The sequence below is a fragment of the Mus musculus genome, chromosome 7 (assembly GCF_000001635.26).
Source record: "Mus musculus strain C57BL/6J chromosome 7, GRCm38.p6 C57BL/6J".
NCBI lineage: Eukaryota > Metazoa > Chordata > Mammalia > Rodentia > Muridae > Mus > Mus musculus.
This window is the reverse complement of record NC_000073.6, coordinates 82,928,605-82,954,252: the sequence shown is the minus strand read 5'-3', so window position 1 is coordinate 82,954,252 and position 25,648 is coordinate 82,928,605. Positions and strand designations below refer to the sequence as shown.

Genomic DNA, 25,648 nt, shown 5'->3' with positions numbered 1-25,648 from the left:
CTTCTAACTGATGCTACCTCCCCTTGTCTTCACTTACCCTTAGGGCACTCTTAACCCAAAAAAGTAACAAGCCAAAGCTGAGAGGACCCCAGAGTATGCATGCCTTGCTAGCTATTTTTCCCTTGCAGAGTACTAAACAGTGGCTTCCTAGTGGGCCCAGAACGAACGAACAAAATCAAAAGCCAAAGGTCACTCCAAACTTAAGAATCTGACATAGCCCTTTGCTATATCCACTCCAGTAGTGACTTGCGTGACAAGCCCAGAAACCTGGACACAGTCCCGAGGCGAAAAGTTCACAGAAAATTAGTCTCCTGGAACCATGGCATCCTGTATAACGAATGCTCCAATAATGTCTTTGCTTTAGTCGTGAACAGATCTGTGTACTTTCCCTCAGTATTGTTTTATTATAAGAGCCTTTAAGGATTGATTTTGACATATAGCTAAATTAGATTAGCCTTCACCAGTGTCCCAATGACCTAGAGGAAGGAAGGGTTTGATCGAAGAAGGAACTAGAGTAAATACTTAGAACTCTGGATAGCTGAGTCACTCCCATACACAGGAATTTACAATGGCCTAGGGGGAAGGTGCACTATACAATAGACTAGAATTGGAACTATGGCAAGGGCATGAAGCCCTTGCTCCTGGCTTCTAAGATTAAGCTGACCTAAGGTGGGGTTGCTTTTGATCCCAGTTAGTTACTATTAGCTTTTAGTATGCATTCTTCTGTTTTGTTGTAAAAGTAATTTTGCATCAGATAGCTTCAATGTACCTTGGATGGCCTTAATGTATCACTTCACTTCTTTGTTTTCTTTAATGTATAAGACTGATGCTCACTTTGACAAAGGACATTCAGATACAGCATACTCCCTTGTGTCCCTGTCTGTTTGTCACCCTTCTCGACGACTCTCTGCCCACCTATAACCAGAACCCTGATTTCTCCCGAGGATTGAGGGGGGCCGACTGAGGCCAGTCAGCGGCAGCCCTTGATGTCACATTGTCACCCTCAAGAAAGAAGGTGCTAGAAGCCACTGGACTCCCAGGCCGCACATCAGAGCTACCATTGCTTTAGTTCTTGACTCAGAGGGAGGAGAGAAAAATCTAGGAGGAAATCCACCTTGGACGGAGAGTAAAATAGCCTGGACACCCACCCTCATCCCCAAGGGATCTTAAGTGCCTTCTTCTTCTCTCAGATCAAGAGGGAGCCTTCTTTAAAAGTACCTGTGCACACAGGCAGAAGAAGGATGGAGACCAAAATGAAACAATTAGAGAAATCCATTACATCTTTGGAGCATGCAGTTCACAGTTGTTTGTTTGTTGTTGTTTGGTGGCTCACTGAGTTTAATTGGTGCTGCTTGTGTGAGCATGGGGGGTGGAGTTCTTAAGTGGCTCATAGGCAATATACCAGTGGCTACACTACTGAAGAAAGTGGCTCCCCTTAACCGAGCAACCATTAACTGCCAGTGGTTCCTTCAGAATGGATAGAGCATTCTGAGGCCTTCGCCAGGACTTGAAGAAATCCTGACGAGTCCCACCTGGTGCAGGACTTGTAACCACCACTGCTGTGAGTTCTTAAGTTCGGCAGCCACATCATATCCAGAAGAGAGTTTCTCAGCTCTCTTTCCCATGCTCTGGCTCTTAGAGTCCTTCCTTTCCACTCTCACTTCTGTGGGGTTCCTAAGCATTGGGGTTGGGGGAGGTGATACAGATGTTTCACTTAGGACCGTGCTCTCAACAGAAAGTGGGAAGGAGATTTGTTAGGAAGAAGGAGGGGCTGGGCGTGGTGGCGCAGGACTTTAATCCCAGCACTCAGGAGGCAGAGGCAGGCGGATTTCTGAGTTCAAGACCAGCCTGGTCTACAAAGTGAGTTCCAGGACAGCCAGGGCTATACAGAGAAACCCTGTCTTGAAAAAAGAAGAAGAAGGAGGAGGAGGAGGAGGAGGAGGAGGAGGAGGAGGAGGAGGAGGAGGAGGAGGAGGAGGAGGAGGAGGGATTCCATAAGAATGGGAGGGGCTTAGAGGGGAAGGGAGACTGTAATGATGATAATATGTGATATACTATCCACATGTATAAAATGGTCAAGAGCATTTTATAAAGTAGACAAAACAAAACCATCTAAAACTTATAACCCATACTGCTTGTGCGCTGAAGAAAGGGTAGAAGAGAGAGACCAGGGAGGTTGGTGATTAATGCTTAAAATTCACATTCCAATAATGTCTTTTATTAAACTCATATATAATAAAGACTCATTCTCCTGGCATCTGATTAAATTGCTTATTTTCTTCTTCTCCTGTCTTTTTATGGCAGGAACACATCATAGCATCCTCGGAGAAAGTCCTTGGAATCCAGTGACAGTGCAAACTTTAAGGAGCACCAGGGTTTGATTATAAACAGTGCTGTGGCAGGGAGCTCCACCAGCATCAGGCACCATAGCACACTCCAGAAAGTCACAGCACACCTCTAAAAAGTCTAGACCTATGCCTCACCCCATGCAAGTTCAATACCTGTCCATGTTAGGAAGTGAACAGAAGGAGTACAGAGGTGTTCAGCCAGCTACAGAACAGCTAGCTGTGGCCATGAAAGCTGTTTCTCGGAGCTCAGAGAACACCACAGAAAAGGTAGAAAGAGGACAAGGGGCAGAGGGCGAAGAGGATACCCAGTAAAGAAGGGGCTCTAAATAGCATGAGCAAAGCTCCCGTGAGCTGACAGAGGCTGAAGCAGCAGGCACAGTGCCTGCGTATATCAGCACCGGCTCCTCACTGTTGATACTATAGCTTCCTAGCTGGGCGGTGCTGGCTCACACCTTTAATCCCAGAACTCAGGAAGCAGAGGCAGAAGGATCTCTGTGAGTTCACAGCCAGCCTGCTCTACAGAGTGAAGTCCAGGACAGCCAAGGTTACACAAAGAAGCCCTATCTTGAAATAGATAGATAGATAGATAGATAGATAGATAGATAGATAGATAGATAGATAGATAGATAGATAGATAGGGTATGGCTTCCAGTTTCTATGGCATTCCTGAGTGTGTAAACAAGTGGATCTCTGTTTCTTGTGCCTTCTTTTAGGCTCTTTTCCTTCTGTTACTTTGATTTGCCCAACTCTGATGTGATCATTTTTTGTTTTGAATAAATGAGTGAATGAAGTAAAATCTAGCCACTAGGGTAAAGGTTAGCAACTGAACTGTCAATGATATCAGCTGGGAAAGCAAAAATTAGTTTTCTCCAACAGAGTGACACTGAGCATAGAAACCACTCTAGGACAGGCCTCATGTTCAGAAGTAGTTGACCATCATATAATGAACTCCACAGATGTGTGTTTAAGTGTGTACACGCGCGCGCGCACACACACACACACACACACACACACACACACACATTCATGCACTTGCTCCTGCCTTTGTTTGGTTATAGTGTGGTGGGTTGTTTTGGGAGGCAGAAGAGGTATTTTGTATTCTTAGTTTGGGGTTTGAGGGGTTTTTGTTTTTGTATTAACTTCTTGTTTATTTTTTGAGAAAGAGCTTAAAGTTGGATGGGTAAGGAATAGAAGAGCATCTGGAAGGACTTGGGGGAGGAAAAGAGTATCATCAAAAGTATATTTAAGTTTAAATGGTTTTCTAAGTAGTAAAAATATATTTAAAATGATAAAAAGATGAATGTGGGGGAGCCTCAGAAACCAGTTTTAGATAAAAGTTTAAGGAAGTCCCGTGTGTGAGTGTGTGTGTGTGTGTACATGTATATGGGGGTACATATGTGTATACCATGCACATGTATGTGTGTGCATGAGAGCCAGAGGTCAACATTAGATTACTCTTAAGGAACCATCCTCCTTGTTTTTGAGACCTGTTTTTTTCAATGGGACCTGATGCTGGATGGATTGACTAGGCAAGCCCCAGGGATCTTCTGTCTCTGCCTTCTGAGCACTGATATTATACACATGCACCACCATACTCAACCTTTCATCTGGGCGTCCGGGATCAAGCTCAGGGGCTCATGCTTGTTCACCGAGCACTTTAGCAACAGAGCTACCTCCGCAGCCCCATAAACACGTCCTTTCATAGGGCACTCACGGTAGATGCTGCTGGTGACACAGCAGAAGCCTACGTTGGTTAAGCCATGGTAGACAATTCATGGAACTTTGTACAAAGTGGTATGACTCTAAAAGCCAAGCCCAGCCAAGCCACGGACATGTTTTTGTGTTCCAAGTTCAGGATGCTGAAAACTGAAGCAGAAGTCCAAGCAGCACTGTGGGTGTCAGCCAATCCAAACATAAAAGGCACGGTCAGCTTGGGGATTTGGCAAGGCACTGAAGGAGAGAAAGAAAATCATCTTTAGAGCTTTACCCTTTCAAAAAGCATCCTCAAAGCCTTGAGGCTTCAGACCCACTCAGATCTAAAGGGAACCCATTCAGAACAACACAGATACAAGGATAAAAAAACATATAGCCAGTGAAGATTCAACAGAGGAAAGGGATTTGAGTCTGTGCAGTTAAAAACAACTGGGAACTGGTTCTAAAGCTCGGAGACAAGGAAACATCTGAAACAAAGCTCTTCAGCACGTGGGGATGGGTAAGATCTCAAAGAGTCGGAGCTGTTCATGCTTGGCTCATTCCAAATGAAGGACCAAAAATGGGCCCCGGAGAGAGCCATTCCCGCAGCCACACCTGGTTAGACTTGCCCTTGGTTCCCTGATGACATTCTTAGCTGTTAGTACCAGACCCATCAGTGCAGCAAATGAAACTTATTGAGGACAATTATGCTGGGCTTAACATTTAATGAAGTGAGGGGTATTACTCCAAAGAGTGGGTTTGCTCATGAGTTCTTTGCTAAGGAGGCCCAGGAGCATCGTCAGAACAATGCCTTTCTGGCCTAGTTGGGCTCATCTGACAGGCACAGCAGGCTCTGGACAGCACAGGCAAAGCAGTAGCTTAGGTCCTTCTCCAGGATGCAGTTATTCTTTCCCACATGTCTATCCTGTGTACCTCCTCATCTCTGGACCGCAGATTGCTTTTATTACAAGTGAGCTGAACCACATTATTTGAGGATAATTATATGTGATTTCCTATTTCTCCTATAATAGTTCATCACAGCCCTCAATGGCTTAAACAACCCAGATCTCTGGATCTGAAGTCTGGAATGGGTCTCACTGGGCCAAGATCGTCCTGTTAGCAAAGATGAGATTGTTCAGGAGCCCACAGATCAGGGAAGGGAGAGCCATTTCGTTGTCTCTTTCTAGGTTTCAGAACATTCCTTGACTCTTCCCCCAATCTGCCATCTTCACCTGCCATCTCCCTGATCTCTCTTCTGATTTCTTTGCCCAGTTCGACATGCCTGTGTGATATTATGGACTCTGAGAACTCAACCGTCTTCCTATCTGAACATCAGCTGATAGCAGCCTTCCTTTCATCTGTAACCTTAGCTTGTTGCCCTTTGCTGTTCAACCTGAAAAACTCACAGATTCTGAGGATTGGAACATGGGCACCTTTGGGGACCGCTGTTCTACTGTTTCCACATCAATCACAAAAATATGTTTCTATCATAATTGACTCCATTCATCTACTCTTGACTTCTCCGGAGTCTGGAGAATGGAGTTCATGTAACTAAGAAGGAATACTTCAGCTTTCTGAACATTTGATGCTCAAAATCAGTGCATCCAGATCTGACCTCTTCTATCCCACAGGCTGCTTAGGCTCCTGTTTGCCTTGCTGATATTCAGGACACAAGCTACTGACTCAGACTTTAAGGACCATGATTTGAGCACCTTCTTAACTTCTCCTACAGTTACTGAGTTGTCACAGTGGATAGTCCCCTCTGTCAATTTCACCACAGGCCAGTGGGTTCTCTCTTATGTCCTACATGGTAGTGCTCACTGTCAGTGACTTACAACTTTATAGGAGTGATGATTAGTCATGGTTGTTCACTGGATCTAGAATCACCTAAAAGACAATTCTCAGAGTAACTGAGAATTTCTGGAAATGTTGAGCTGTGGAGGGAAGATCCATCCTGAATGTGGGTAATACCCCATCCCATAGGCTGAGGTTCCAGACTGAAATGCGAAAGTCAGTGACTCACCAGCTTCTACCTCCCTGACTCTGAACACGGTAGAGCCAGTGCCTCCCCTACCGGACCAGGATGGACTGTGTTCCCTCTGATTGAGAGACAGAATGAACTCGCCTTCCTTGAGTTGTTTTTATCAGACATTTTCTCACAGTAATGAAAAACTAGCTAATAGGAGACATCACTTTCCTGGACAAAGGCCTTTAATACTTACCAGATGTTTCTAAAGCTACACCCACACTCCTTAATACTTCTCAAAACCTTTCTCCACATCACACCCTTTCCTGTTCTGCTGCCATTCTCACATTTGATCTTAGCCCAAAAACAGGGAAGTGACTCTACCACCCTTCACTCCATCAATTCATTCTAAACTATAGGCAAATTATCAACAACGCACTCTCTCCTCTTCCCTCCACTGCCGCCAAGTTCATTATTTTTGTCTGATGCAATAACAAACATTTCCAGTGTCCTCCAAGTCAGCATGGCTCCTATCTAGCCTTGCTTGAGTCTGCCAGAACTTGAATGAACCAATAGAATGCTCATTCTATATTTATAAAATATAAAGGTGACTATGATATATAATTTGCCCAATGCTTTGTTTGGTCATGTGTGTGTAAGGTTGACTGTGGTTATATATTCATAAGTAATAGGTGGGTCACTCATGCTTGGGTAATTATCCCCATTTCTTGCTTCCAAGCTCCTCCAACTATCAGGTGCCAGCTCTAAGGCTGAATGTTTTTGAAAGCCATAGCTGTGCCTTATCTCTGAGCTGACTCTCCTTTCATGCCTTTCCACTGCCCTCATCAAAGGCGATCTGATGGTGCATTGCAAACACTGAAGTCCTGGTACCACCATCCAGAGGGCCAGGCATCTGAGCTGTTTGTATGATTGGGGCGCTTCATTTCTAGATTATCATGAGGAAACTAACCCCATAGCAAGGTCTCAAACTCCAGTGCTAGTACTTAACATTAGTGAGGCGCGCGCGCGCTCACACACACACACACACACACACACACACACACACGATGTGCTTATAATCTCTACAGGCCCATCCCACTTTCTTGAAGGTTCCACTGATGATCATAGTGGACCCCACTCAGTTCTCTTTTGCTTAAAGATCAATAGCATCGCGTCTTATATGGTCTCCTCGGCATCCTTGGTGAAAACATAGCAGTACTTTTCTCAGCACCCTTCCCAAATGAGCAAGTGAAATGAGTTCTACTCCTGTTGAGAACCAAGGAGAGCATGGTGGAAGAGGGAAATTGAATTTGAAGACCAACTTTTAAGAGCAAAATTCATAAGTTTTTAAAAAGTAGCTTTTCAGATCTGCTAGTGTGCATTTCTCATATTATTTCTTTAGTGCTATGTTTCAGGTTCTCCTGATATTCTCCCTTCATCACTAAGGACCCACATGCTCATGGCTTCAAAGATCTAGATACTTCTACTAAAGGCTAAGAATGGTGTGTCTAAACCACAATCAAAGATACATGTGTGCTATCCTGTCCTTCACTTCTATAAAGGAATTCAGTATACTTCAATCCATGTCTGCCGGCTCAGTTCAGCTACCACTAGTTTTCTTACATAGGTTATTTTGAGAAAAAAAAATGAGAGTCTGAGATTCTTTGCCATTTGTTTGTAAAATTGTTAGTGTTGTCAGAGAAATCTCAAATTTCTTTATTTGTGCTTTTTAAATTGTTTCTCTTTTTTCACACAAGTGATCATATTTTCTCTTGAGATCAAGGAATTCCTGAACTCATGAAGAATTCCTGAATTCCTGAAGAAGCATATGCCACGTGACCTTTAAAAAGCCCTCTTTGTATGTAGACATTTGATTGCCATACTGTGTGTCTATCTTTAGGGGAATGAACACTATAAAGAGAATCAGACTGGGATCACCCAGGACATTTTTGCTTTCACTGGACAAGAAAACAAACAAACAAACAAAAGCTCACATATTCCAGAACTCTAGATGAATCTCCTCCCAACATTCCAGGGCTCTCCAGAGAAGTGTCCCTCCAACTTTAAATTTTCCTTCCTAGAGACAGAGATGAGTTTCAGAAGACTTAAGAGACCAATGAAACTTACAAGGCTAGTCAGACAGGCTAGAAAGCTACAATATTTATAAGGTTCCTTCCCATAATTATAAAAGCTGCAAACAATTGCTAGTGAGAAGAGATGCTCTGATGGAACTTTCTACAAGTTGGGTAGGGAACTCCAGAATGAAGCTCTCTTGACACATGAACAAAGGTATGGTGGCCTTTTTGGTGATGCAGGTGCCTTTAGTCATCCACTATCCAGTAAGTAACCCTGGTGAACTCATTCATTTGCTAAAGTTGACTTGAGTTGAATCTTTTCTTTAGTCTGTCATTGGTGCCTACCTGGAGTAAACAAACATTGGTTTACATCTTCACAGGAAAAGTCACTCAGCCCATGCTCATTCTGTAACTCAAACAGAGAACAGTGACATGGCATAGTTAAGGAAGTAACAAGTTGTCCACAAACACCGTAAGAGTGTGGGTAATCTGAATGTACAAAGTCATATATGACAAAGAGAAGAACGGAGGTCTCGGTGCTACCCTGGCGTGCTGGGCAAACGTTCATCCTTCTTATCCACCAACATCAAGGGGGAAGCAGGAAGCTTGGATGTTGCTTAAAACTCCAAACTTACAGTTTTTTTAAAAAATATGTCATCATGAATTGTGGTAAGAAGTGGAGTCTGTCACTCCATACTATCCACTCATTAGGGATTTTCTCCCCAACCATGTGGATGGGATGGTCATTGCTTTGGAAAGGCTTTCTAGAGGACTAGAACCAACAGAATATATATTGGTTCTACTATTACAATTACTACTACTACTACTACTACTACTACTACTACTACTCACACACACACACATATATATATATGTATATATATATATATATATATATATATATATATATATATATAGAGAGAGAGAGAGAGAGAGAGAGAGAGAGAGAGAGAGATTCATTAGCTTAGCTTACAATAAGGGAATAAGGGTGGATAGTCGTAGAATGACTTGCTACATGCTGAGGAGGCAGAAAACATGGTTATTTCTCAAACCATGAAGCTGGACACTCAGCAATTCCAATCTGGTAGAGTAAGTCACTATTTTTAAGTGCACATTATAAGGCCAACAAAGCTTCAGGGTGACATCAGAGGAGCTTAGCAGTCCCTACAGAAGCAAAGGCAACGTGCACCCAAACTGCCTCTCCTCAGACCTCTTAGTATTCATCATTCTGGAAAGTGCCCTCACAGACATGCCCAAAAGTCTGTTTCCTAGGTGACTGATTCTAAGCACCATCTGTTGACATCGAGAACTAATCATCACAATCAGGAAAGATTCAAGAGGATCAAAGAGTAGAAGACTATCTAAAAATCAGGAAGGGTCTGGGACTATTGATATATGTGACTCTCTACTGCTAAGTGGAAAATTTACCCTGAAACTTAGTAATTTAAACCAACTGTGTGTGATCACACAGACTCTATGAGTCAGGAACTATAAAACACTTATGTTAGGTGGTGTGTCTCATGAGTTTACTGCCAATATACCAGTGGGGACTTCAGTTATCCAAAGGCTCGAGTAGATAGGTCCCCAGTCTCACTCAAGTGTTGTGAGCAGGGTGCTCCATCCTTCCCTGTGTTAACCAGGGGCCTGAAGGCTCTCTGTCACAAAGGCCTCTCCATAGGATTCTTTGGATGTCCGCATGGCATGACAGCTGACTTCTCCCAGACTAATTTAAAAGGAAAGGTGAGAAGACAGGGAATTCCCCGTGCTTCCTTTGACCTAGTCTCACAAACAACACACCATGATCCTCATCATTAGAAATGAATCACTAAGTCCAGCCCACACTCACAGGGATGGAAAGAGACTTCAGCTTTTACAGGAGCACTTACCAAAGATGAACATATCTTAAAATCACCACAGAGCCGGTGGGGGAATCCGGTATGGAATAGTAGCAAGGAATTTTGTGGAGTACATTACTTGGCAATAGAAATACTATGTGTTTTTTTTATTATATTATTCTATCACAGTTGCTTTCAAATAACCAAATCTCTCAGACCTCCCAATATGACTTCCGGTCCTGGCAATCTATGATTCTGCATTTGTGCAGCTTTGGAAATCATGTTTGCATATCCAGAGCCAGTGAGCAATTTCATCACCTTATTATAAAGGTCTCACAGATCAGAAGTCTTTGAAGGGATCCAGGCTGAGCTCACTGACCTCAGCCTGATCTCCCAGATTGCCCAACTGGAGACACTAGAAAGGAAGTGTTAAATGATTTTACATATTTTCCCCAATGTATTAAAGTCCTGTAATTTTGAAGCAAGAGATAGCTTTGTCCCTGCAGAGGCTCTCCAACTTCATCTCAGATAAAAATAAGCAAAGCTGCTTTTAGAAGCTTTGTATACTTTTTTCCCCTTCTGACAGCCTTCAAGTGGCAGCATATGATTTGGTCCCGAGACATACAAAGTGTTTTAATTAAAGGTTGTCTAAAAATACAGAACGTTTCCACAACCACATCTGCCATTAACTCTTCTGACATTCGGGCAGCAGTAAGTCCCAGAAAAAGGCATTACATATTCAAAGGGATCCGAGTGTGCCTGCGCACTGCTGTCTATTTGCACCGACAAAAACAGAATGGCGTGTTTACAGTTGGTGGCCACAGTAATTACAGGCGCTGTGGGGCCCCGCTGCAATTTGTTGCTACAACTTGAGAAACAAGCTTAGAGATGCTGTGGCATTTTTGCTGAATGGCTTACTTGGGTGTTCTAGAAGAAGCAATAGCAGCTGTGTTACTGGACAAGTTCAAGAAGCCAGCTTTTCAGCCCAGGTGATAGCCAGCTCTTCCTATGACCTCTGGCATTCGGATGAGCTCCTATGGGCCTGAGTTGGTCTTCATGTGTAGTTGCTACTGAACAAAGAAAATGTACCATATCAGTGGAGGCACCTACTCCCAAGGAGACCTGCTGGGCCCTTTTGTGTTTCCTTTATCATGGCTGGTCAGCACATTATGATGGTCAAGGACTTTCTGTTCCAAGGATGATGGAAAATCAAGTTAAAAAGTATATATGTTGTAGAGAAAGTCTGAGTTCAAATGCTGGCTCTATTCTTTACTAGCTGAGAGACATGCAGTTAACTACCTACTGTCTCTATATTTCCATTTCCACATCAATACAACTCGGTTAACTATAGTAACTACCTTATTTGAATAAGAATATTCCTTATAACTTAATGTATTTGAACAGTGAATCCCAAGTTGGTGGCATAGTTTGTGAAAATTATGGAAACTATAGGAGCTGGAACTTTGCAGAAGGAAGTATGCCACTTGCCACTTTTCTGAATTTGAGGACTTACAGTCTGCACCCCAATGCTCTCTCCTTCTATGCAAGTGAAATATGATTGCCTTAGTCGGGTTTCTATTACTATGATGACATACCATAACCACAGCAACTCTTAAAAAAGAAAACATTTAATTGGGGCTGGCTTACATATATACAGTTCAGAGGTTTAGTCCCTTATCATCATGACTGGAAAAATGGCAGCATGCAGGCAGACATGGTACCGGAGAAGAGAGAGTGACACTGGGCCTGGCTTGAGCTTCTGAAAGCTCAAAGCCCAGACCCACTGACACACTTCCTCTAACAAGACCACACCTCCTAATAGTCCCACTTCCCTAGGGGTCTGTGGAGGTCATTTTTATTCAAACCACCACAATGATCTTTCTGCTTCCTAACAAGCAGTCAAGACTCACACTCCTACCCCATGCCTTCCCTTCCATGGTAGAAGCCTTTGGAACTGTAAGCCAGCATAGATCCTTTCTCTCCAGCATTGCTTTTTGTCAAGGTATTCTGTCACAGCAACAGAAAGGTAGCTAACACACATAGAGTTTGTCAATATGGATTACATGTTACATATAAGCTGGAATGCCTAGAACAGTGCTGGTATGTATGCATATGCTTGGCCTGGTTGTGATAAATCTGCTATGATCTAAGACCTACTCTTTAAAGAACTGAAAACATAATTTGATGAGTCAGGAGAGAGGGAGAGCTGTGCCTCCTTGAAGACTTGGCTTGGCTAGACTAGAGTTGGCTAGACTTGGCTCTACAGAGTCTGACCTAAACCAGAAGGCATGATTTGGGGCTAGCTAGGTTAGCTAGGCGTGACCACCACATACTTATACATCAGTAAATGTTAGCAAGGCCTTTGCCGGATATGTCACCGGATTGTCCTTGGATATGTAACAGGATTGCCCTTGATTTCTTCTTCATCCTCAAAATTCCTTCCCTTAAGTGAGATGTTATCATACCTATTCCTGAGCTCACTATGGGTAGCACAAGAGTTCTGATCTAAGATAATAGATTGAAGGTCCCTATACATGGAAAGTTATTTTACATGTTGTCTTAGTTACTGTTTTATTGCTGTGAAGAGACACTAAGGCCAAGGCAACTTGCAGAAGAAAGCATTTAATTGAGGGCTTGCTTACAGTCTCAGTTAGTTCATTATTATAATGGTGGGAAGCATAACACTGGAACAGTATCTGAGAACTTAAGCTCTGATCCCCAGGCAGGAAACAGAGTAAGAGAGGATTTGGAATAGGACCAAAGCCCACCCCCCAGTGACACATCTCCTTCAACAAGGCCACATCTCCTAATCCTTCCTAAATAGTGCATCAACTAGGAATTAAACATTCAAATATATAAGCTTATGAGGGCTATTCTCATTCAAATCACACATGTCTTGGAAGTAACATAGAGGTACACATTCCATTAATTTGAACCTGGGAATCTAGAGAGAGATGTGGGTTATCAAGAGGAAAGCAGCTCACAAGGGAGCCAAGTTCAGGGGTGAATGGGACAGCTGAAGGGTCATGAGAAAAAGGATATTTCTATCCAATGTGGGACAAGGAAAGAAATAGAATGCAGACGAATTTGCACTGATCCTCATTTTATGGGTACAGATACAGTTTGTGTGGAGGGTGCTTCTTTTCTATATAGATGCACAAAGTGGGTTAAAAAGTCTTGAGTGTGTTAAAAATACCCCTACCCAACATTCCAATATCCCCTCAGTCAGTTTTCAAGAGACGTGGTGGCACACGCCTTTAATCCCAGCACTTGGGAGGCAGAGGCAGGCGGATTTCTGAGTTCGAGGCCAGCCTGTTCTACAGAGTGAGTTCCAGGACAGCTAGGGCTACACAGAGAAACCCTGTCTCAAAAAAAACTAAAAAAAAAAAAAAGCGAGAGAGAGAGACTAGGGAAAAAAATCTGGTTGTTTTTAACTTGCATTAATCTGAAGGATTTTTTTATTCTTTTCACTCATACTATGCAAAGATGGGGCCTCATGGGGTTGGGTCATAGTTAGACTGTAGATACAAAGTATCCTGGCTTTCATAGACTCTCAAACCTTGGATCCCATACTTCCAGACCAATGCATAAACAGTAGTGTTTGAGCCATGTCTCCATAAGAAAAATGTGCCTTTTTTTTTTCCACCTAGATCCCCATGACCACTAACAGCAACAACTCAGAAGGCAGAGTGTACGTGCAGAAAGCTCTAAGAGACTCCTACAGTTGTCAAGACATAGTGCAGTTCCAACAAACCCACGTGGGCCCAGAATCAACCGGCTCTCTTCCGTTACTACTGTTAAAACTCTAATACACTGAAGCCCAAGCGAGATGACTCTTCAGCCTCTCCAGCTAGGAGGAAGAGTGCCAGGGACCCTGTGTTCTATCATTTAGGAAGGCCTGAGTAAGCTAACTCTCATCAAATCAAGCATTTTCATGATTTCTCATCTCTACACCCTCAAATTCTCCCCAGAGTAACTTGTAAACTCCTCGATCCAGTGCTGTTGTCAATAAATGCATCGAGAGTCCTGGAGCGCAGGACCTCAGCAGCCCCCAGTGTGATCCACTCCCTCTGCTGGGCTTCTCTGGTGTCATCCTTCACAATAGAGGTCCTCTGAGGGAGACCCTCTCACCTGCCCTTCCTCTGCACACCCACTGTTTTCCATCATGACTCCATCCCATGTCATTCCGTCATCAGCCTGTGTTCCTTGCTTGGACAGTCCTGGCACTGACAGATTCATGTATATCCACAGTTTCCTAATAATACACTAGTCTTTGTTTGTACATTTGAAAGAGAACAGAAATCCAGAGTGTCTAATACAAAACATGTGATCACTCTTTGCACTGGGTTCTCTTGCCAATCACTGTTGCCTCTGCAAATATAAAATTAATAACAATAACTCCCACAAACATGTGCTTCTTGTTTATTATATCCCAAACTATAGACAAGACGCGCACCTTCTGTATATCTACCGCTGTGCCCAAGAACTCTAACCCTGGAGCTCCCCTGGCTCCGTTCTACTAATGAGGAACCGAGAAGTTCCTTTATTTCCCTCGGGCATTGTGCTAGACAATGGTATGCTGCAGTTTGAATAAATCATGGCGTCCATGGGCACATGTGCTGAAGAGCTGCTCCCCAGCTGCTGATGGTATTTGGGGACATGACGGAAACTTTTAGAGTTGGGAGCGTGTTAGAGGAAGTGGGTTACTTAAGCACTTCTTTACGCCTTCTGTTTCTCTGCTTTCTGGATACCTAGAGGCAAGCAGTTTCCGCCAAATGCTCCAGTTGCAATGACATACCTTACCTTGAGCCCAAAGCACTGGATCCTGATGACTGTGAACAGACACCTCTGAAACCAAGAGCCAAAATTAATCCATTCTGCTTTGAGACTATCTTCCTTAGGTAGTTGTCACATCCAGAAACCAGGACTACACTGGCACTTCCCTCAATACGTTTGGGCTAGTGCATCACCAAGTGTGCTAGTTTATATTGATTGTCACAGTGACAGGATTTAAGATCACCTTGGAAGTGAACCTCTGGACATGCCTGTGAAGAATTCTCTAGTTTAGGTGAGAAGAATTACTCTAAATGTAAGCATGCACCATTCCACAGGCTGGGGTCTTGGTCAGTAGAGCACCTGAATTTATCTCCTCTGATTCCTAACTGCAGATGAAAAGTGTCCAGCAGCCTCAAGCTGCTATTGTGACTTCTGAGCCATGGGACTCTTTATGTTAAAGTTATGAGCTTTAGTATACCCTGCTTCAAGTTGCTTCTGTTCCATATTTTGTCGTGGCATCATGAAAAGTAAGCAATACATCCCTTAATCTCAGCGCTTTCTTCAGAACGCAGATCAAATTCATTTTTTCAGGGCGAAACCCTTTTCCACAGGTATGCATTCCTTTTCTCATTTACTAGTCTCGTTTAAGTCTTACAGTTTCACTGTTTGGTTGATTTCTGTCTCCGGTTCTGACTTGAAGCATGTCACTTGTTTTCACTTGTGTATCCTTCTCTAACCACCACAAGCATGGAAAATCATTAGCACCTAATGCTGTCTGTTGGAGGGTGAGTGGGAAGGGGAGTGGGTGGGGGAGTGGGAGGGTAAATAGGAGGATGGCTGGGGGATGGGGGATGGACAGGTGGATGTTGAGCAAAAAAGGGACAGAATGCTGACCTGTCTGCATAGTTACCTGAACTGTAAATCTCTTCCTTCTTTCACTCTGAGCCACGCCTTCAGTGTGCTGCATGAATGTTAAGCACCAGCAGCCTAGTGATTCCTATAAACCTGCAGGAGGCTGGCTGCCAGACTCAGGAGAGCAATGAATAATGCTGGAGAGGAGAGCAGTTCAAACCACACAGCAGGAGGCAGAGCAAGGAGCCTGGATCTATTGCCTCCACAAGCAAGCTTCTCAGCACAGCTCTGTCACGCGTTAATCACAGCCCAAGAGAGACTGGGTTTTCTTAGTTCCTCTGAATGCTTTGTTTTTGAAGCTGAAAATGCCTTCCTTTCCCTGAACTGCTTTCTTATTACAATTTCAGTTATAATATTTGAATCCTTCCCACAGAGATACAAAAGGGGAGTTTTAAGGCTGGAAAACCTGCATGAGAAATACACTTGGCTTTTAAATTTCCTTTGGCATCGTTTCCCAAACAGCATTATGTTGCATTTTAAAATAGCAATTTAAATGGCCCACTCCTTTTATTAACCTGTGATCATTTTTTTCCTGCTCTATTGAAAAAAAAGCCTTACATCATTGTGAGAATGATTAATTTTTCTTCATCAGAAACGCAGCTGAGGAAGTTCTTCTATGCAGTCAAGACCGTTGCCAGACATCTAAGTGTCAACCATCAAAACATTTGCTTTTCCTAAAGAAAAAAGTTAATAAACCATAAATACCGCACACGAAAGCTGCGTCTTATTTTAACAATCATTCAGCTGTCTGTACACTTTCCATATATTACTTCGGAGATGGGGACAAAGCAGGCTTGCAGATGGGTGCTGAGTCTCTGAGGTCAGATAAGTACAGTGAGTGAGGTGGAGGGAGACCCTTCTCTGGCAGAACACGAGTTCATTTCCTCTCTAAGTGTAAATACACATATCCACCTTGCTGCTAATAAACACAGCAGCAGGGCAACAGAAACTCCACGGACATGAATAAAGATGAAGTTATGGATACTTGATGACAAAATGCCCCACTTAGGAGAGATGAATATATAGTGTGGGTACATGTGAGCTTCTTTTTTATTAATTATTTCATTTATTTACTTTTCAAATGTTGTTCCCCACCCCTCTTCCTGGTCTTTCCTCTGCAAACCCCCCATCACCTTCCCCCTCCCCTTTGCCTCTAAGAGGGTGATTCCCCACTCACCCACCCACTCCCTCCTCACCCCTCTAGCATCCCCCTTTGCTGAGACAACAAGTCTCCACAGGCAAGCATCTCCTCTCCCATTGATGCCAGATAAGGCATTCCTCTGCTACATATGTAGAAGGAGCCATGGACTGACTCACGTATACTCTTTGGTTGGTGCTTTAGTCTCTGGGAGCTCTGAGGAGTCAGGTTAGCTGATATTATTGTTCTTCCAATAGGATTGCAATCCCCTTCAGCTCCTTCAGTCTTTTTCCTAACTCTTCCATTGAGGTCCCCAGGTTCAGTCCAATAGTTGGTTATGAGTATCTGCAAATAAATGCTTTAGCTATTAAAAAAAATGAGTATCTGCATCTCTCTTACTCAGGTTCTGGCAGAGGACACCCATGCCAGGCTCCTGTCTGCAAGCACATCTTTACATCAACAATCATGTCAGGGTTTGGTGTCTATAGATGTGGTGAATCCCGAGGTAGGGCGGTCTCCGGGTGGCCTTTCCTTCAGTCTGTGTTCCATTTTTTTTTTTTTTTTTGTCCCTGCATTTCCAAGCCTATGAGCTTCTACAGTGATGGGAAGAAGGATCTGTAGGTTTCACACCCATGCTGAACTGTACATGTTTCCATAAACAGCCTCCACCAAGACCTCTGTGGGAGGGTGGTGACATTTTAAGTAAAAGAAGAAAGGAATACTTTTGAATGGTATATTCAGTGTGTGAATGAGTTTTCTTGGGGAGATGTGAATAAATGTCTTCTCACTCCAAATAAAGCACTAATGACAAACCAGAGAGAGAATTCCACCCAAACCTAGCTTAATGGACAAGTGAGTATTCTGGGGTTACTGAGAGGAATGTGGGTGATTCAACCACAGCTACATCACTGGAACCTGCATCCTTGGAGTTCTCTGCACAACTATAAGGCTGCCCAGTCAATCAGAGAATCTCTCCAGTAAGGTGTTGCTTATAAAACTTCACTTAGCTTTCTTGTGAATCTTGTAAGTTTCAGGAGATTCTTCAGCCTTGTAAGTTTTATTTACTTCCTGTCTCTCCTGAGCCTCCTGCCTTTCTCCTCTGTCCAGGAGGGAATGTTTCAATTGGGAAGGAATAAAAAGGGTAGCAAGGGTTTCTTTGTGATGGGGTAAGTAAACCAGGGTTGAAGAGGCCAAGGTGGGGCTTTAAGGAAATGCATTCCTCGTTTGTAAAAGGATTTGTTTCAAAAGTGCTGGGTTTTTAAAACCTGTTTTAAAATGTTTGTATCCAAAAAGCAAACAAGGGATTTTATCCAAGAGGAAAGCAAAGATGCAGGTGGGAACCATATTTTGTTTAAAGCTATGACAAGCTTCCAAATTAAGGAACCAATTCATACACATCAGCTGGGAGAACTGTGCATACACCCACCCCCGACACACACACACACACACACACACACATTTTGAGGGTCAGTCTTCCAAGATGCACACTTTATTTTCAAATTGGAGCCCTCACTTAGTTCTAATATTCTAGGGTGTGATGAGGTCACCTTTACAACGTGATGAAGTACATGTTGAATTTTTCTTTTGATTCTGAATTAATAAATAAAGACTAGCCTTCAGATTTTCACAAGAATATCTTGTGTGTTGAGTTGTCATCCCAGACAACTTGATCTACTCTCTGCCAACATTCAACTATTAACCCAGCAAACAATACCAGGTATCACCTACCTTGTCTTCAGTATGAATCAGGAACCAACTGACCAAATCATAACGTTTGCTGGCAGACCAAAGGGCATGAACAGAGATAGAGAGTACAGCAATACATATCCAAAAAACTGGATTTCATACACAAATAGATACTTAACTGAGCCTGACAGAAACATTGAGTTACTATTTCTTGAGTTAGAAAAAGTCAGGAACTTGAGATTTCTCCATAGCAGTATTCAATCTCACAGGGTCCCCACTGAGCAAAGCCAACCAAAGCTTATGAAAAAGAAAACATGAATCTGGAATTTTCCATTTTGGGAACTGGAGAGATGGCTCAGTGTTAAGAGCACACATTGCTCTTACAGAGTAGCTGAGCTCAGTTCCCAGCACCCGCCTGGTAGCTCCTAACTGTCTATAACTAAAACTCCAGGATATCCAACATCCTCTTCTGGATTCCAAGGACATTACATTCACATGTGTACGTACTGTGCATATACATTGAAACATATACATCTTTTAAAATAAAAATAGAGAATGTACAATTTAAAAACACAAATAAACATGTTTTCCAATACTACCTTCCTAATGGCACTCCTAGGAGAGGAATGTCATGCCACGAAGAGATAAATGGAGAAACAGCTGAAATAACATCCTATACTTGGTTTATTTAACTGTTTACTACAACTAGACAAAATATAGAATAGGTTCTATATAAACAAATATAAATGATACACCCTCTGATGATATAACAATTATTGAGGAACAAGACTGGGAGAGGAAAAAAGCATATAAGGCTGTATGAGCTACGTGATATGCTGTTTCTCTCCATTTACAAACTGCTACCTAGAATCAAGAAGCAGTGACAACAAGGTTATAGATAAAAATAAAGCTGTAGCTGTAAACAATAAGAGGGATACTATAATCTATTAACAAACAGAGTTGGGGCAATAAAGTATACTTATTTCCATAGTGCTCTAAAAAGGAAAGCAAAAGATGATAACTACCAAGTTAATACTAGAAGATAAATATAAACTCTTAAAAATATGGTGGAATATAGACATGTTTACAAATATTGGGTAAAGAGCTTGTATCTGACAACTGACTAACAGATTGTGAAACAAAGTTGTTACATGTCTTAATTTTATTTTTAGTTAAAATGTTACATCACATATACCCTACTCCCTCTCAGAATGATTTCCTTTTTGGTAATTATTATATATATATATATATATATATATATATATATATATATATATATATACACACACACATGTATATGTATGAATAAGTATATGAATATAATCTTCTGAGTATAAGTATAAAATCTTCTGAGTCCGTCAGTTTTGCTTACATGTATATATTTTTAGGGCTGACCATTTGATATTAAATACCAATTATGGGGCTCATTTCTGGAAAAACTGAGTCTCTCTCTTTGCATCCATCTCATTACTTAATTTATGCTGTTCTAGGACCTCTGGGACATCCCCATCCACATTCAGATGTCAATCAATGTTGAATTTGTTCAATTCTTGCTTAGGCAGCCATGCTGTTGAGTGTTATGGGAGCATACATCCTGACATATCTAGAAGACAATCTCACAGCAGTCTTCCCCGTTCTCTGGCTCTGGAAAATTTGCCACCTCCTTTTCTCAAGGTTTCCTGAGCCTTCAGTGTTTTGTGGTAGATTTATCAGCTGAGGCCTGATACTCCACAGTCACTTGCTCTCTGCATTTTCTGTCAGCTGCGACTTTCTGTAATGGCTCCCACCTACTGTGAAGAGGAGCTTTTTGGATGAGGAGTGAGAATACACTTCCCTGTGGCTGTAAGGATCAATATTTAGAATGCAGATAGGAATTATCAGGATTAGGGATGCAACATAAGTAGCAGCCCCAAGTAGTTGAGCCAATTTACAACATAGGCATGATTTTTCTTCCCTTATTTAAGCCTTAAGTCCAATCGGACAGCTGTTGGTTACCACTTAGATATAACTGCCACTACTACATCTTTAGAACCTATCTGACTGTGGAAAGTGAGCCAAAAGTTTAAATGAATAAATTACTTTGGAATCAGAAAGCTACGTCTTCTGCATAAAAACACACTCTGCAAAAATAGTCACCAGGAAAATGCAAATCAAAACCACATTGAGGGCCCATGGCACACCCTTAGGCCAACCATGATTAAAAAGACAGACATTAAGAGCCGTTGGCAAGGATGTAGAGAAACTGGAACCCTCACACATGGCTGTAAAATGGAATAGCCACCTGAGAAACAGTTTGGTGGTATTTTTCCAAAGGTTAAATATAGAATTAGTACTTGACCCAGCAATTTGGTTCCTAGAACACCTGGTTTGTCCATTCAGGCTATTGTAACTAAGTAGTTTAAGTAGGACAGCTTAGAATGAACATAACACTATTATTATTATTATTATTATTATTATTATTATTATTATTATTTTCTCACAGTTCAACATGCTAAAACGTCTGAGAACAAACTGTTAGCAAATTTGATCTCTGGTGAATAGTACATTCCCTCAGTCAAAGACAACTCTTTTTGCATTTGTAAGCTCACATGGTAGAGCACCAAGGGTCTATCCAAGAGAAATAAAAAACATTTCCTACTAGAAACTTTACCCATAAATATTCACAGCAGCATTATTTCAAACAGCCAAAATGTAGAAAGAGTAATTTCCATCATGTAATACATTTGATAAACAAAATGTGGACTAATTATACAATGGAATAGTACTCAGATTCAGAAAAAAAAATCAAAATAATGATCCCAAGGCAACATAGTTGAGTCAGGAAAACATTATGCTATTGTTTCAAAGAAGCCAATCACAAAAAGCAACATCACTCCTGACTCTATAGCAAGTCCACAAAATCAGAATGTCTATCAGAGGTTCTCAGCGGCTCTTTATACTGTGGTGGAAATGGAGCTTCCTTTCTTACAGATTGAGAACTTCCCTTTGTGATAATACACGTGTTCCCAGTCAATCGTGGTACCAGCTGCACACTGATCCTACTGAACATCACTGAGTCACACAATGTCATGTGACTCACATCTCAATAAAGCTATGAACTCTAAATGATAGAGAAGAGGCTAAAAGCCATCTCTTCACTGCTTCCTAGACCCTGCCTTAGAAGTATCATAAAACTTTAAAGTTCCCAGTGGGTACCATTAAGTGACAGTCTGAGCCAGGGTTGTACCCCTTGTGTGACACTTCTATTAAAAGTCAGCTCAGCATTTTATATGTGCAATAGTTACAACTGAGTCTTGGAAAGCGAGAGTAAGGGAAATGAGAATGAAATCCGTGGGGATGGGAACAGGTCAGGTTCTGTCTGAGTTTATGATTGCTGCAGGTCCTAAAGCCCCACCTATTTCTAACCATGCTGTAAGTCAGCAAAAAGAAACCATCCATGTTTGAGGAGACAAAACTGATCATGAGTCTAACGTTGTCATTATTCTTCGTGTCTGTGTATCAAGTTATCACACAGAACCCTATAAGCGTGTGCAATTGAAGATAGCATTAGCAAAGTTGACCTGGGGAGAGATGTTCCGTGGGTAGCACCCTGAGCTTAGAACCCCAGCACATAGTTTCTATAAATGCCAGCATTAGGGGCTGGAGACAGGAGGGTCCCCGGGTCTTACTTGACAAGCTGAGAAGAGAGGAACAACCCCACTTAGCAAAAAAATCACTGACTGGCTGTGGTCATACATGTGACACTGATTCAGTATTTTAGAGCACACTGGTGAGTGTGTCTCAGCAAAGCAGAGCATGGCAATGAGAGAAAGAGGTGGAGTGAGAGGTGTTAGAGGGGGATTTAAAAGAAGCACATGAGAGCCTGGGAGGTAGCAGCCTGAGTCCCATCCCCAGAAACCACATGGTGGAAGGAGAAAGCCCTATTCTTTTTTAACGTTTTATTCATTCTTTGTGAATTTCACATCATGTACCCCATTTCCACTCGTCCTCCCATTCTTCCGTATTCATCCTCTGCCCTTGCAACCTCTCTTCCAAAAGAAAACAAAACCAACCAAACAGGACATCTCATCACAGAAGAATTGGTGTGGTGTACTGTGTCACACAGTATACCCTTTGGTCCACACATCTTTACTCAGAATGTTCATTGCGATGGGTCCTTGGTCTGGTTTGAGACCTCTGGCTCCTACAGGATTCTAACCAGGACTCCTCTCAGAATCCCGTTGTTGCCCTGTGTCATAGAGATCTGCAGCTTTGGTTCTGCAGGCCTGAGAACTCTACTCTTAAAAGATATCCTCTGCAGACACCCACAGCCAAACAGTGGATGGAGCTTGGGGATGCTTATGGAAGAACAGGAGGAAGAATTGCAGAGCCCAAAGGGGATAGGAACTCCACAGGAAAACCAACAGAGTTAACTAACCTGGATCCTTGGGCCTCTCCGTCTGAACCACCAACAAAAGAACATTCATCAGCTAGACGTAGGCCTCCCTGCACATATGTAGCAGATGTGCAGCTTGGTCTTCATGGGGGGTCCTCAACAAAAGGAATGAGGACTATCCCAAAAGTTGTTTCCTGTATATGGGATAAGTTCTTCTAGCTGGACTGCCTTGTCTGGCCTCAGTGGGAGAGGAAGCATCTAGCCTCTCAGAGACTTGACTTGCAAGGGTGTGGGGATACCCAGGGGACCTCCACCGGCTCAGAGGGGAAGCTGAGCAGGGATTGAGGAAGGATTGTGGGAGAGGGATGTAAAGTGAATAAGTAAAAAGATAAATTTAATTTTAAAAAAAAGAAAGAGAACAAAAAACAAAAAAGTTGTGTTCTGACCACTGCATGTGCGTCATGACATGGGCACACCCCTAAACGCAAATAAATAAATAAATAAATAAATAAATAAATAAATAAATAAAGCTTTGAGAAATACTAAAAAAGAAGAAAGAAGAAAAATCTTCATTGGGAAAAACAAGTGCTGAACCTGATTATTCTAAACATTGACTTAATAATGTGGTAAATAACTAGGAAATCCTTCTGAGTTTTTAAAAGAGAAAAGCTAGAATCATAGAGTGAAAACACCTAAATTCCTGAGTGTCATGCCATTACAGATAAACAAATAATAATCTCGCAGACAGGTCCAGTCTGCACTCATTACCAAAACCACCTGAGGACAGCTGAGTATAGTCCAAGAGGTTTGTAGATGACATATGACAAGGTTCAAAAATCGTGCACACTTATGCCTGTACAGCTTCATTGAAGACCTTACTGGAACAGTTAAAGTATGGAGTTTATGTCACCGTGACTCTAGAAAGCATGGTCCTTTATATCCTGGGCCCTAAGAACACTGTATTCAGGGTTCAAGATTTTACAGCATCCTCTTCTACATCCCCACTCTTTTCCTACATGGATGATGTATGACATCAGCATGATGTAACTGAAATGGATGTTGTTCCCAAAGCTGGGTCATGAGGACATTATGCCTCCTACCTCATGGTCTCTAGCACAATCTCTAAGAATGTCAACTTTGTCATTGTGTCATTATGTCACATGTCAAATGTGTCATTATGACACATAAGATGTTCCCTGGAGCTGCCTGCTGGGAGTGCAGGTGAACACTCCCATTGCTCACCTGCACTGATTTCAGTGGAGGCAAATGAGTTCTCATAGACCCATGGATGTCTGTACCACAGTCAGGTCTCAGGGTGACTGCAGGTCCAGTCATTGTCCTCAATACAGCTTCATGACACAGCCAAAGCCAGAGCCATCCTGTTCATCTCAGAACCCCACCCCACAGAAAGTGTAGTAAGAAATAGCCGTTTGTTTAGCTGAGTGACAGACAAACATAAAGCTCTAGACATACAGCACAGTACTGCGGTTGGTCCAGGAGAGATGTCAAAGAATTCAGCCACTTTTTCATAAAGCAGGAAATTTTCCTGAAGGAACAAACTGATACATTCTCCATGGCAGACAGTTTTCTTAAAAATAGAAGTATCTTCAAAGACAAATGCCACATGTTGGCAATTATAAAGTTTGGACTTTTAGGGAAAAAATTAAATTTTGGAAATGTGTAACTGAAGTTTTGTTATATAAAGGTATTTCTAGTAAAATAATGGCCCTATCAAGCAATGCAATCTTTAATAGTAAAGTACATTTTAAAAAATGTCAACAGATACTAGACCTGTAACACACAGTAAAACACATGACCAACGCATGGCTTTGCAAAGGATCTGTTCCAAACACAAAGAAGACTGAGCAAATCTGAAATCTGCAGAGACAGCTCAGCAGTTAAGAATATTTGCTGTCCTTGCAGAAGACCTGGGTTCAGTTTGCTGCACCACACTTAGCATCTCCAGCTCCAGGGTTTCTCATACCCTCTTCTGGCCTCTGTGGGCATCTTCACTCTTACACACACACACAACACACACACACACACACACACACACACACACACACAAATATAAAACAAACCTTTCCAAAAAGATTGATGGATTATAAGGTAGCACAGAACAAACACAGTCCACTCTGCGACTCGACTTCTCAACTTCAAGACACTACTACTTGACAAGCGTTAATGTAATATCAAAGAAAACTGTCAGTGTCCAGAAAGGCTCATGAATGCACTTTCATAGATAATTACATAGCCTGTGAAGTTGGATCTTCTTTTGTTCTATAATACCAATCAAAACAACGCAGTGCAGTGAGGCAGGTAAAGGGGAGATAGGATGTGGCTGTTGTTTTAGTCCCTCTTCAAGAGATTTGCAGAAAGACATCATTGTGCTACTCTTCTGGTTGTATCCTGGGATGTAAATAATGTCAAAATATAATGTTGTAGATATAGTGGCCTTACTATTTAAATAAATTATTAACAAATATTTTTAAATTTTGTTTTAATTTCTCATGTGATAGTTATTGATCAGGATATCCCACCAAAGCAGGCGCTAAAAGAGAAAAGTCCTCGGCCATCAATAAACTACTGCCCTGGAAGAATAAAGATGCTTATCTCTCTGACTGAGATTTCTCCTACCTGTCACTCAGAATCTGTGTGGCTGTGCAGTGGTGACAAAGGTCTCTAAAGCCACCATGACTGTGACAGGAAAGGTTCCTTTCTTACCTCTGCCATAAGTTCTTCGTAGGACAGCATCTACTTGGGAAGTTCACAGTCTTCCTAGCAGAGGGAAAAAGAGCTCTCCTCCCTCCCCACAAATGACAGGAGTCTTTTGAGTCTTTAAATA

The 25,648-nt window shown here is 42.2% G+C and overlaps 2 long non-coding RNA genes across 2 annotated transcripts in view; one reads left to right on the top strand and one right to left on the bottom strand.

The window, feature by feature from the left end:
* Positions 1-16,315, top strand: part of 4933430H16Rik (RIKEN cDNA 4933430H16 gene) — a 33,454-nt gene extending 17,139 nt beyond the window's left edge. Inside the window, exons 2-4 of the long non-coding RNA NR_045855.1 lie at positions 13,567-13,818; positions 14,360-15,303; positions 16,197-16,315. This is a non-coding gene — a long non-coding RNA (RIKEN cDNA 4933430H16 gene). The remainder of the gene's footprint in view (positions 1-13,566; positions 13,819-14,359; positions 15,304-16,196) is intronic.
* Gm45992 lies at positions 2,936-8,863 on the bottom strand. Its single transcript, XR_001778203.1, has 3 exons — positions 8,427-8,863; positions 8,001-8,083; positions 2,936-4,298 (listed from the first exon to the last, which is right to left on the bottom strand). It is a non-coding gene; the product is annotated as a predicted gene, 45992 (long non-coding RNA).
* Positions 16,316-25,648: the final 9,333 nt, after the last annotated feature.